This window comes from Rhynchophorus ferrugineus, unplaced genomic scaffold (assembly GCF_030347505.1).
Source record: "Rhynchophorus ferrugineus isolate W39M unplaced genomic scaffold, kcgeb_rfMv2 rfM11, whole genome shotgun sequence".
Classification (NCBI taxonomy): domain Eukaryota; kingdom Metazoa; phylum Arthropoda; class Insecta; order Coleoptera; family Curculionidae; genus Rhynchophorus; species Rhynchophorus ferrugineus.
In genome coordinates, this window is record NW_027472590.1 from 27,382,947 (window position 1) to 27,395,111 (window position 12,165).

The following is a 12,165-nucleotide window of genomic DNA, read 5'->3' on the forward strand; positions in this document are numbered from 1 at the left end:
GAAGCCTCGCGAAATTTACAACAGGCAAGTGACAATAATAATAATTGGACACAAGTTTGGAAAATAAGAATTAATGGAAGTAAATCTGTACATGTGCAGTTCACCTATAAACAGACCGTACAAGCACCAATAACATTAAATAATACTATCATTCGACATAACAACAACGTTAAATATATCGGAATGAATCTTGATGCAAAACTTCGCTGGAAGGAACATATAGAGATGGAAAGAAAAGGACTGGAATTGAACTATCGGAAAATGTACTGGCTAATTGGAAGAAAATCACAATTATCCGTACATAATAAATTGCTATTATATAAGCAAATACTGAAATATATATGGACATACTGGTACCAATTATGGGGATGTTCCGCAAAGAGTAACATAAATAAAATAAAAATTTTTCAGAACAAAGTCCTGAGAGGTATTGTGGGCGCACCCAAATACTATAGGACTGATTACCTTCATCGAGATCTTCAGATACCCACAGTCAGTCTAGAAATCAAGAGAATTGCAAGGTGGCATGAGGAAAGACTCCATTCTCATGAGAATATTGAAATATTCCAGTTTTTGGATACTACCAGAACAGGACACAGTGACATGTATAAACATTATTTCACCAGAGACTGAGATAGGGCCGATAGGTTCTCCTAGTTACATACCTAGATTTAAGTTATCATAAAGACAAATTGTAGGTTAGACGGAAACGACTAGTAGCAATACAAAAATTAATGTTTGATAAAATAGTCGCAAAGAAACTAGGCTCTATTAAAGGCACAGTAATATCATATATATAATAAAACAGTCACATTACTAAATTATCTGATCACTGATGAAACATGGCTTCAAGTAAAGTATACGAAACCCTGAAATTGTAACCTTTGATGACAATTTGGTGTGTTTAAGTACATGGAGAGAATCATAATAAATAACTCCGTACTTTCTACGTCCAACTACTTTTTAATTACAGTAGTAATATAATATTTGCTATGATACCAGTATTCATTGATCTCTACTTTTTATGAAGAATATCTCCTGTGTTAATTGTTCACTAAAGATATTAAAAATATAAATAATCAATATATAAATCCATTTTAGTATTATTAGTATTTAAACAGTTAATATTATATATATATATATGACTTATGAAATACAACATTGTATTCAGCATTTAAATAATTAATATTATCAGTAAAAATATCCGTAATAAATAAATATTTTTTATATAATTATAGTTTAATAATTGTTTAACATTTAATTAATATAAATGTATTTAAAACACATATTCAAGTATAAAAATAATATAAATAAATAATCAAATCGATTCTATTATCTTTTGTTAATAAATAAGATTTCATATTATTGCAAAAAATGTTATTAAGGTTCATGCTGTAGCGAAAAAAATAAATAATTATTGGAATATAGTTTTTATAATAAACAAAACTAATAAAGTAGAAAACAATCAAGAAAATGAACATGAAGAAATGATATGTTGAATGGCGTGAATTACCTGGTCATGATATGTTGAATGATATATTTTAAATAAAATGAGAAAGGTTTGGACTTTTACGAACATTTTAATAAAAAATAAGAAAAAAGTGTAGCTTGTACATTAATAAATATTATTCTAATAACTAAATTAAATATAATTTCTAAGTCCTGTTATTTTCTGATCACAGTAGTAGACGTGGTTTGGTATAAAAACAGTGTTGATTCTAACTATGCCGTTTATAAGAATGTTATTGTTCTTAATTGTTATCTAATGCAAATATAATTGATGTTTAAACAATATTATATTTAAAATACTACTTACTAAGAAATATAAATCCTACCTAACATATCCTTCAGAATATCAAAATACCTGTTACTTGTTGAACACAGCTCTTATATATGTTGTTTTTTCAAAAGCTAAGTAATATTCGATAATTTTGAAGTTTAAATTAGTTTTTTAGTGGCAATCATATAGTTGAAAAGTATTATCTAAGAATCTCATTCATAATTTGTCAATACTTAATGTAATAGTTACAACTGATGGTTAAAAAACAATTTTAATTATTTTAAATGCCGTTATAACAAATAATTTAGAAATAATTTTGAACAAACCGCTTAAACCAAAAATTATCGTGTAATTTTGGGGGATTCCCCATTATTCTTTAAGAGCAATAATATCAGCAAGATTATTTCGGTCCTGTAGATGTTATGGGCTATTTTATATCTCTGGTGGTACAGGAAACATTCCCGAATTATCATTAATTCAATTATTTAATTAACACGCCACTGTTCACGATCTTTTATTTAAATACTTCACTTTCCTTGAGCTCGGAGAGGCTGGAAACGACTTAACCCTTGCTATTAAGATTAATGATTCGAATTTTAGGCTTTTCAAGGGGTCTCGGTTAATCTCTACTATATACCAGTATGTTATTTTTATATGAGACAAAGTAAACCGTCAAGAAGGGCATTCGAACTAATTGAAATCAACGTTGAAAAAATAGGAAACAATTTTCGCAATAAAAAAAAAGCAAAATAATTCGATCAGTTTATTTGAGAAAAAAAACATAACAATGACAACGGAAATAGAAAGAAAATAAAGGACATGAGAGTGGTGATTTATTACACAACCCTAATCTAAAAATAGCCAGTCAGTTTTCACCCTTCGTTTCAGTTGGATTCAGTGGCCTTACCCGCTGAAAATAGCCGGAGGGGTGTGTCCATCCGCAGAGTCTCCGCGATTGGTCAACGCTGGTCAACGGTCACTCGATTTAACGGGGAGCAAAGCCAGGCCCGATTCACACTATAAAAATACGAGCACAGTACGTGGATTTCGGACAAATTTCGAATGATACTACGCTGGTTTAAAATCTTCTGGTTTTACTGGAACGAACAAATATTGATTTTGTAGTTGTCACTCGGCGTATACTTTCTCCTTGCGAAGCTAAATTAAAACTGGAGAATTTTCTCAGAGGGAATACTTTCTTATATCTTTCTTCTTGCATTTCCTTGTGGAGTGGCGGGTATTTTTAGATTTCGGTTCGGGCTTTTTCTAATACGGGAACTAAAATTAGATACGATGACATACTTTTAGTGAAATCGATGTTTGTATATGGAAAATTGAATTCGGAAATATATATACGAAGAGTAGCTGGGAACACCTAAATTATATCGTAAAACTTCTGTTTTAAACATACTTAGTAGTTATATTCAGTAATTGTTAATTAATGTATAGTTAGTTTATAGTAGAGTATAATTATTTATATCAAATTTCTTCTTCGAGCTGAAACATTTCACAATTTTCTCAATATATATATATACATTTTCGATAACATTTTTGTAGTAGGATTTGTCCTTTGCTTCCAAATAGGCCTCAGTTTCGGCGATACCGTCTTCATTCGAGGAAAATTTCTTCCCAGCGAGCATTATTTTAAGATCTGAGAACAGGAAATATTCGCTGGGGGCCAGGTCTGGTGAATACAGTGGATGAGGAAGCAATTTGCAACTCAATTAATAGATTGTTGCCATCGTTTCCACTGACTTGTGACACGTGACACGGTGCATTGTCTTGGTGAAGCAGTACTCTTTTTTCTTCACATGCAGCCGTTCTTCGGCCATTTCGTTCTTCAAGCGGTCCAATAACGCTAGTAATAGTTGTTGATGTTTCTTCCTTTTTCAAGGCAGTCAATGAAAAATATTCCATGCGCATCTCAAAATACGGACGCCATAACATTGCCAGCCGACTGTTGCGTTTTCCCATACTTTGGAGCGGGATGATCGTGTGCAGTCCACTCAGATGACTGTCGATTAGACTTCGAAGTCAAATGATGGAGCCATGTTCCATCTATTGTTACATATCGACGCAAAAACTCGGGTTTACTACGCTTGATCATCTTCGAACAGTGCTCCGAATCATCAACTCGTCGTTGTTTTCGGTTAAAATTTAGTTCGCGCGGCACCTATTTTGCACAGATCTTTCTCATACCCAAATATTCGTGAATGATATGATGTACGCGTTCAGTTGATATCTTTAGAGTATCTTCTATTTCATTCAATTTCAACTTACGGTCATTCAAGACCATTTTGTGGATTTTTTTAATGTTTTCGTCGGTAACAACCTCTTTTGGGAGTCCATTGCGTTCACCGTCTTCGGTGCTCATTTCACCACGTCTAAACTTAGCATACCAACCCTTGATGGTTAATTTTCCTGGGGCAGAGTCCGGAAACTCGGAATCAAGCCAAGTTTTTGCTTCAACTGAATTGTTTCCCTTTAAAAAGCAATATTTTATCAACACGCGAAATTCCTTTTTATTCATTTTTCACAATAACAAATATTGCGTCACTTGAAATGTTATAATTCACAAACTAATGACCTCACAGCTGTCAAATTTATACTTGCATCTTTTGAGGGTTAGGGCTAACTAAACAATTTGTGTATATATATATATATATATAAATATATATATATATATATATATATATATATATATATATATATATATATATATATATATATGTAGCTACTCTGAGTATAGTTTGGCTTCGACATACAACAAAATTCTAATCTATATAAAATTATTAACTACAAATGTTATCAAATATAATTATATTTTAAAGTTATAGTACATCTAATGCATATATTATCGAAGGACTTAAAATTACAATTAAGTACACAGTTATAATAGTTTGTAGGTTAGGATGTGTTTTATTAATATTTACAATGTACACTTTCCGTTACCAATTAGGAGTTCTAGGTGCGTTTTTATGTAGTGGTATGCACTGGAAGCCTAATTCACCTAATTTAATAATTGTATATCTAATTGATACATTTTACTTTCATTAGAGAGCATATTTACCTTTTACGCTTGTGTCCTTCGGTGCAGTATTTCTTTGTTAAGACATTTTGATATTACTGAATATCTTCTTTGTTTGTTCTGCTAATACCTTTATAGATCTTTCTTGATAAAATTAACTAATGCATTTGCCATATCCTCAAAAGAGTTACTATTATTTTCCTCCTGGCATATTTTAACCAAATCCTCATGCATATTCTGGTCAATTACACATAAATCTTATACACTCTACAATAACATTTCCTGCAGTTATCATACATTAATTATTTACTCACCTATACTTGTTTCCGCCCTCATCACCCTGTCTTAGAAATTGGCAGCATTGAATCATATCATATTCAGAAAGTTTCACTAAAGTGATTAGCTAAGCTGTTAATTTCCAATCTATCTAACATTTTTCACAATTCCATCATTGATCAATTTCTTATTCAGTGTATCTATCGAGTTCAACCAAACCAAAGTATCATAACTAATAGAACCTAATCAATTGTGGTTCCAACGTTTACCTTTTTCCGTCAACTTTTGTTGTCATAGCACTATTTTTTTGCCAAGAGTGACCATAGGGCATATTGGTCCTATTCTGAAATATCCATACCTCATCTAAATTTATATATTTTTTTATTAATCTCTTAAATGTTGACAATATGCCCGTGGGCAATAAGTATTATTATATGATTTCCCTTATATAATATAAACATCTAAATACATGCATTGAAATAATAAGTCTTTGTTCCATTTTATTATATGCTTTTAAAAATTGAATTCTTTTAAAAGCAATATCCAGAAGTTGCATTATACCTCTTCGATACTTTTCAGTTTTCTAAGAAATAATTGTATTAAATTATGCTTGCATTGAAAAACTACTTACTGATTTTATATATTTCATATATTTAATCTCTGGTAGTACTACACTTTGCTGATGCCGATATGCATAACTATACTGTAACCATGGACGCTCTCCTGAATCAACTATGGTTATTTATAGTTGTAAACAGACTTTTCACCACCAGTAATAATAAACGTCAGAAAAAATAGTTCTATCTGGCCTAAAAATGATTAAAATGTAAAAGGAATAAGTAGTCTATCAATTATTAGTGTTGTTGGAACCTACGTTGGTTTATTAAACATGAATAAATGTTATAGATCACTAGTTTAGATAGACTCGCAGATGGGAAAGATCTTACAATTTAGATCACTACATAGTATAAAACAAAGTCGCCTTTTCTGTCCCTATATCCCTATGTGCGCTTAAATCTTTAAAACTACGCAACGGATTTTGATGCGGTTTTTTTCAATAGATAGAGTGATTCAAGAGGAAGGTTTATATGTATAATACATGCATAATATACTAAGGCAACATTGCTAATTTTTTAGGTTTCTAACGTGATGTCGTAAATTAACCTATTTTTAGGCCTATTTAGCAATTAGCAAAAACGCTGCCTAACCCTACGAGTTAGATCAAATTAATGTACTACAGTATTGTACACCATAAAAAGGTCTACAAAAAAGTCCGGGATGGTATATGTTTATCTTTTAGGGATAACCCACATTAACCATTTTTATTGTTTACTTTTTACGTGAGAAAATGGCTTATTTACGAAACTATTTTAAGCAATACGGCATTAATCCTTATCGAATTAAGTACCTTAAATACAGTGTGCAATTAATATAGATTAATATGGTTCCTTACAGCATGTAAATTAAACAAATATTTTCGGAGATATTACAAATTTAAAATTTGCGTTTAAAAATGTGTAATGTAATAAAAATTGTATGAATTTAGATATTCCAAAGATAGCAGGAAATCTTCATAGTAAGTATAGGGGAAGAGGAATTGTTTTACTCCAAATTTAATGCGTGCAGGCCAAGGGCAGTAATGAATGAACCAAAAATACTGGATCGATTTTAATCATGTTTTCATTGAGTGACATAGGCATATATATTTTATGCCCGTGCAAAGTCGGAGCGGGCCGCTATGTTTTTATATACAACGTTCATATTTTTTCTGTAGTGTATTTAATTTAGCATCAGCATTGCACCCGTGCGAAGCCGGGGCGGGTCGCTAGTATATATATATATATATATATATATATATATATATATATATATATATATATATATATCCTAAAAAATATTTTTCGCTAAATGAAAAAAAAAACTTTTCACTAATTACTCAATAACAAAAAATAACTTTAGGGAAAAAATGTATGAAAAACATGGGAAAATTATAGGCAAAGACCACAACAAAATCTTCGTTGTCAAAGCAACCCTTACGCAAAATTAATGAAGAACTTGATCAAGCGAGTTACCAATGCATGATGACACTCGATATAACTCAGGAATACTCTCTTGAAACTCGAAATGTTTTCTAATCAGGCGGCATATAATTAACAGAGCCTGATACAACCTATTTTACACTAATGTTTTTACCCCATTGCATTAACAATCTTGAAAAATATCGTTCCAAAATGTCGCTATGTTAATAAACAATATATTGTTATTTACAAGCAAACTACCAACATATCATAAAACTATATATTACATATAAATCTATGTAAGCATAAATTGTTAGTTAAAATTCAGTCGAATGAAACTATTACAGTCGAAAATAGTAACTAAAAGTACACGAATGAAACAGTAATAAAATCAGTAGAACTGAAAATAGCCACTGGGAACAAGCAACTGAAACAGTCAATAGTAAAAAGTAATAAAACCAGTCGAACCAAAAATAGAGAATGAAATAGTCGATAGTAAGAAGTAGTGAATTACTAAACAGTCGATAGTCATGTTCAGACGAAAATTCCTAACGCTAGCCAAAATGATTGATGTGACAGTTGGGTTAGCGGCTTACATTCATACTTACGTTAGTTTAAACGCTGTTCAGAATATATTGAAATATCTAATAACAACAATAAGTTAATTCACGCCATAAAACTGATAATAATAAGAATGCATATGCTACTTGATCTCTCGACATTTCGATATCGATATTCTGAAATATGCGCCGTATATCGGTACATTCCTCCTGCACAAAAGACATCTAACAACAAAGACTTCAACGTATATTGCAATCCAAGTTATGTTCGAGTATGCTCCCATACAAAATATAAACATGTAATAATCTAAAAAGTACATTCTTCCGGAATATATTAAATTATTGGAATATCTTTTTCTGACATCAATATTGTAACATTACATTTTCCCCGTAGAAATTTCATAAAGTTAAAGGCAAAAAGATCCGGATATTTTCATGGAGATACTGAAATTTCTTCCGTGTTCACTCAGAGAGAAATAGACATGTATATGAAATTTTTCTATAATGAAATGGTTCGGCTGCACAAAAGTAACAATAAATACCGTTTATTAACACACAGATATTGTTAATATCATATATTAACTTATTATTATAACTTTCAAATAACGATGGATTCGGGAAAAGGAAATTTTAGTTTTTAATGGACTTCACAAGTGGGGGAGGCTGATGTTCGACCGTATATATATATATATATATATATATATATATATATATATATATATATATATATATATATATATATATATATATATACGAATGAGGTATTTACATGATTTTTGAATGTTTCAATAGATTCTTCGGGCGATGAAAATCGTTGATCAAGCAGTTTATTCTTCACGGATGGCAACAAAAAGAAGTCATTGGGTGCCAAATCAAAACTGTACGGCGGATGACTCATCAATTAAATGTTTTGAGTGCTCAAATAGTCTCTTGTTTGAGCCGATGTGTGAGAGCTCGCATTATCATGATGAAGAACAATCCGGCGTCTCTTGTTTGTTTTCCTTATTTTACCGAAGACTTCTGAAGAACAAATGGTTGTGTACCAATTAGAATTTACTGTTTACGATCCTCTAGAGGCACTGTTGCAATATGACCAGTTTTCCCGAAGAAACAGGCTACCATTTTCTCTGAAGTGCTTCATGCGCGAACAGCGTTTGTTGGATTTGGTTCATCCTGGAACACCCATAACGTCGACTGCTGCTCAATTTCGGGCTCATACGAATATATCCATGATTCGTCACCTGTTACGATTTTCTAAACCTCTTTTGAAGTACCGCGATTGAATTTCTTAAGCATTTCTTTTTACCAATCGACACGAGCCTTTTTTTGAGAGATTGTCAAATTGTGTAGGATCAAACGCGAACATAACTTTCTCACAGCTAATTGTTCATGTAAAATCGCATATATGCTGGTGGAACTAATGCTTAGGGATGCCTCAATCCTACAGTAGGTGACATGGGAATCTTGCTTAATCATTTCGCACACAGCTGCGATGTTTTCTGGCACAACAGCGGATTTTGGACGACCTTCACGAAACTCGTCGGACAGCGAACTACGACCACGATTGAATTCAATAAACCAGCGATACACGGTGGTTTTTGATGGAGCTTCATCGTCAAATGTCAAATTATGTTTATTGATGCACTCTGGTTATGATAATCCACGTCGAAAATCGTCAAAAATCATCGCACGAAAATGTTCACGGTTCAATTCAATTTTTTGCCAAAACGAAACTTTCAACTAAATATGAAATGAACAAATAGCAGCCGTGCGACAATATGTTCTGAGTACCTATATCGTGAAAAATGTCAAACTGTACGATGGAACCGTCAGATGGACCCACATAACAACAGTGTTGCCAATTCCCGAAATATAATTAGCGGCGCTCATATATTAATCTATGTTCGCTGATTTCTCCATCAATTATGGATCGATTTTCAAAATTCGTTTTATATTCGAAATAGTGCAGTTCCGAAGTGGTTCCGTCAAAACCAAGTCAGTATCCGGTGGGGGAAGGGGGGATATCAAGGGAAACCCTCAAATTTCAAAGGCACGACCACGATTTAGTTTTCACATATTTCTTATTTAAAACAGATATTTATATATAATGTTATTGCTGAACTCATGTGACGAAAAATCGGAAATGGTTCAGTGTAAAAGCCATTCAGATTTCTTTTGAAGCACTAACCATGGCGTATGAGAAGTCGTAGAAACATTGCATTCTATGGTGTAATGATTAGAACGTTAAGCTCACATGTGGATGTCGCGGGTTCAATTCCCAACAGGGTGTCAACTTATTTTGTTCTAGTTTGATCGGAACATTTATCAAATCCTCTAGAATAGGTAGCAGACCCCGAGGGCCTGAAACGTACCTTATTTTCAATCATTGTTTCTTTATTCCTATTTTTCCTCATACGGTCTCTACTTTTACTTGGACTATCCATTGTAATATTAAATAAAATAACTGCGTAATTTATTGAGTAAATATCTAGCACTAAAGAGAGAAAAATAAAAATTTTTAACAAAAAAATTGAACCGACTTCTAATAATAAAAAGTAAAAAATAATCAAAGATAGATTTTTAACACAAAAAACGTTTTAAAAATAACCTATATACACGTATTTTATATTCTACTATATATACACAATTTAGCTTAATATCTACCTAAACCTGTTTATCTATTTATAATATTGTTTTAACTACTACCAACTGATCAGTTTGAAGTCAATTCCGAGCCTAAATAATATAAAAATAATAATATAATTTTGTAGCATATATACAAAATTAAACTACGAACAAAACGAATCTAATTTGTTGCTCAATTTATTTGTTAAAAATATTTTATTATTCATATAATAGACCAATCAGCTTAGCGATATTTATTCCTTAATTATCTTGCTTATATATTAATGCTACCACAAGAGAATAATAGTAATTAATTAATTTATAAGTTAAGATTGTATTAAGCATATCTAATTCAAATGTAATAAAAAAATTGATATTATATCTTAAACGATCTAAGATAATTGAATAATATAACGATAATCCTGAATTGTCATTCTAGATCAATATTATGTCATTGTATGATATAAGAACAGTGCGTACAGTAGAACAGAACAGTAGTTAAATTAGAATTGGACCAGAAATAGATCTGAAGGTAACGAGTTGATGATTCGGAGCAGTGTTTGAAGTTGATCAAGCATAATAAACCCGAGTTTTTGCGTGGATATGTGACAACAGATCAAATGTGGCTCCATCATTTCACTCCGAAGTCCAGTAGACAGTCATCCGAGTGGACTGCATATGATGAACCCACTCCAAAGCGTGTGAAAACGGAACAGTCGTCTGGCAAGGTTATGTTATCTGTATTTTGGGATGCGCATGGAATAATTTTTATTGACTACTTTGAAAAAGGAAGAACAGCGACTGTTATAAAGCGTTATTGGACCATTTGAAGGACGAAATCGCCGAAAAACAGCCGCATTTGAAGAACAAGAAAGTGCTTCTTCACCAAGACCATGCACCGTGTCACAAGTCAATTGAAACGATGGAAAAAATCCATGAATTCGAATTGCTTCCTCATCCACCGTATTTCCTGCTTTCAGATCTCAAAAGAATGCTCGCTGGGAAGAAATTTTCGTCGAATGAAGAGGTGATCGCCGAAACTGAGGCCTATTTTGAAGCAAAGGACAAATCGTATTAAAAAATGGTATCGAAAAGTTGGAGGGTCGCTATAATCAGTGTATCACACTTGAAGGGATTTATGTTGAATAAAAAAAACTAATTTTACCAAAGAAATCTATTTTACTATGGTAGGCCGGTGACTTTTCAATTCACCTGTTATGCTATATAAATCTGGTTGAAAGAAAATATTTTTTAGCTTTTTTTTAGCATCAAGGGTTTATCAGGACTAGTCCTATTGCTTAACATAGGTTCCAAAATACGGTTCTCGGCATTAAGCCTACAATATGGCGAGTAACCAACTTAGAAATCTTCCCACAAGACATCCGGTGTTACCCAGCTTTGTCAGTGGCATTAGGTATTCCCATGCCCTGCAGGATTCGAACCTGCGACTATCCAGTGTGGCTATTATGCCAACCATAAATTTATAGTTTGACAAATAAAATATTAATACAAAAAAATTAAAACCGCTTTTACTAAAGCTGTCTGATTAAAAACTATTTATTATTAGAAAAACAAATATTGCATCAATGTCCACCATACCACTTGTCAAATATTTCATCCCTTGTGAAATAAAGTAGAAAACAAGTTTCTTTTCTCACGCATATATACTACACGTGTTATCGTTTAACCCCTTAACCTACCAATTTTCAGGTCCACGGATGCTGGATGACCTCTAACCAGTTTTTTGGAGATCATGGGTTAAAGGACACCATTCGTCCCCATCCTAATACCCAAATAATAGAGATGGAACTAATGGGATGATTTATCAGGTTTGTTTAAATAGGCGTTTTATACGAAATAAATCATATATAATTTTTC

General features: G+C 32.1%; 1 long non-coding RNA gene across 1 annotated transcript; it reads right to left on the reverse strand.

Annotated features, from left to right (window-relative positions):
• Window positions 1-2,529: 2,529 nt before the first annotated feature.
• LOC143205125 (uncharacterized) lies at window positions 2,530-3,539 on the reverse strand. The gene is made up of 2 exons (XR_013007766.1): window positions 2,688-3,539; window positions 2,530-2,631 (listed from the first exon to the last, which is right to left on the reverse strand). It is a non-coding gene; the product is annotated as an uncharacterized LOC143205125 (long non-coding RNA).
• Between the last annotated feature and the right edge of the window lie 8,626 nt (window positions 3,540-12,165).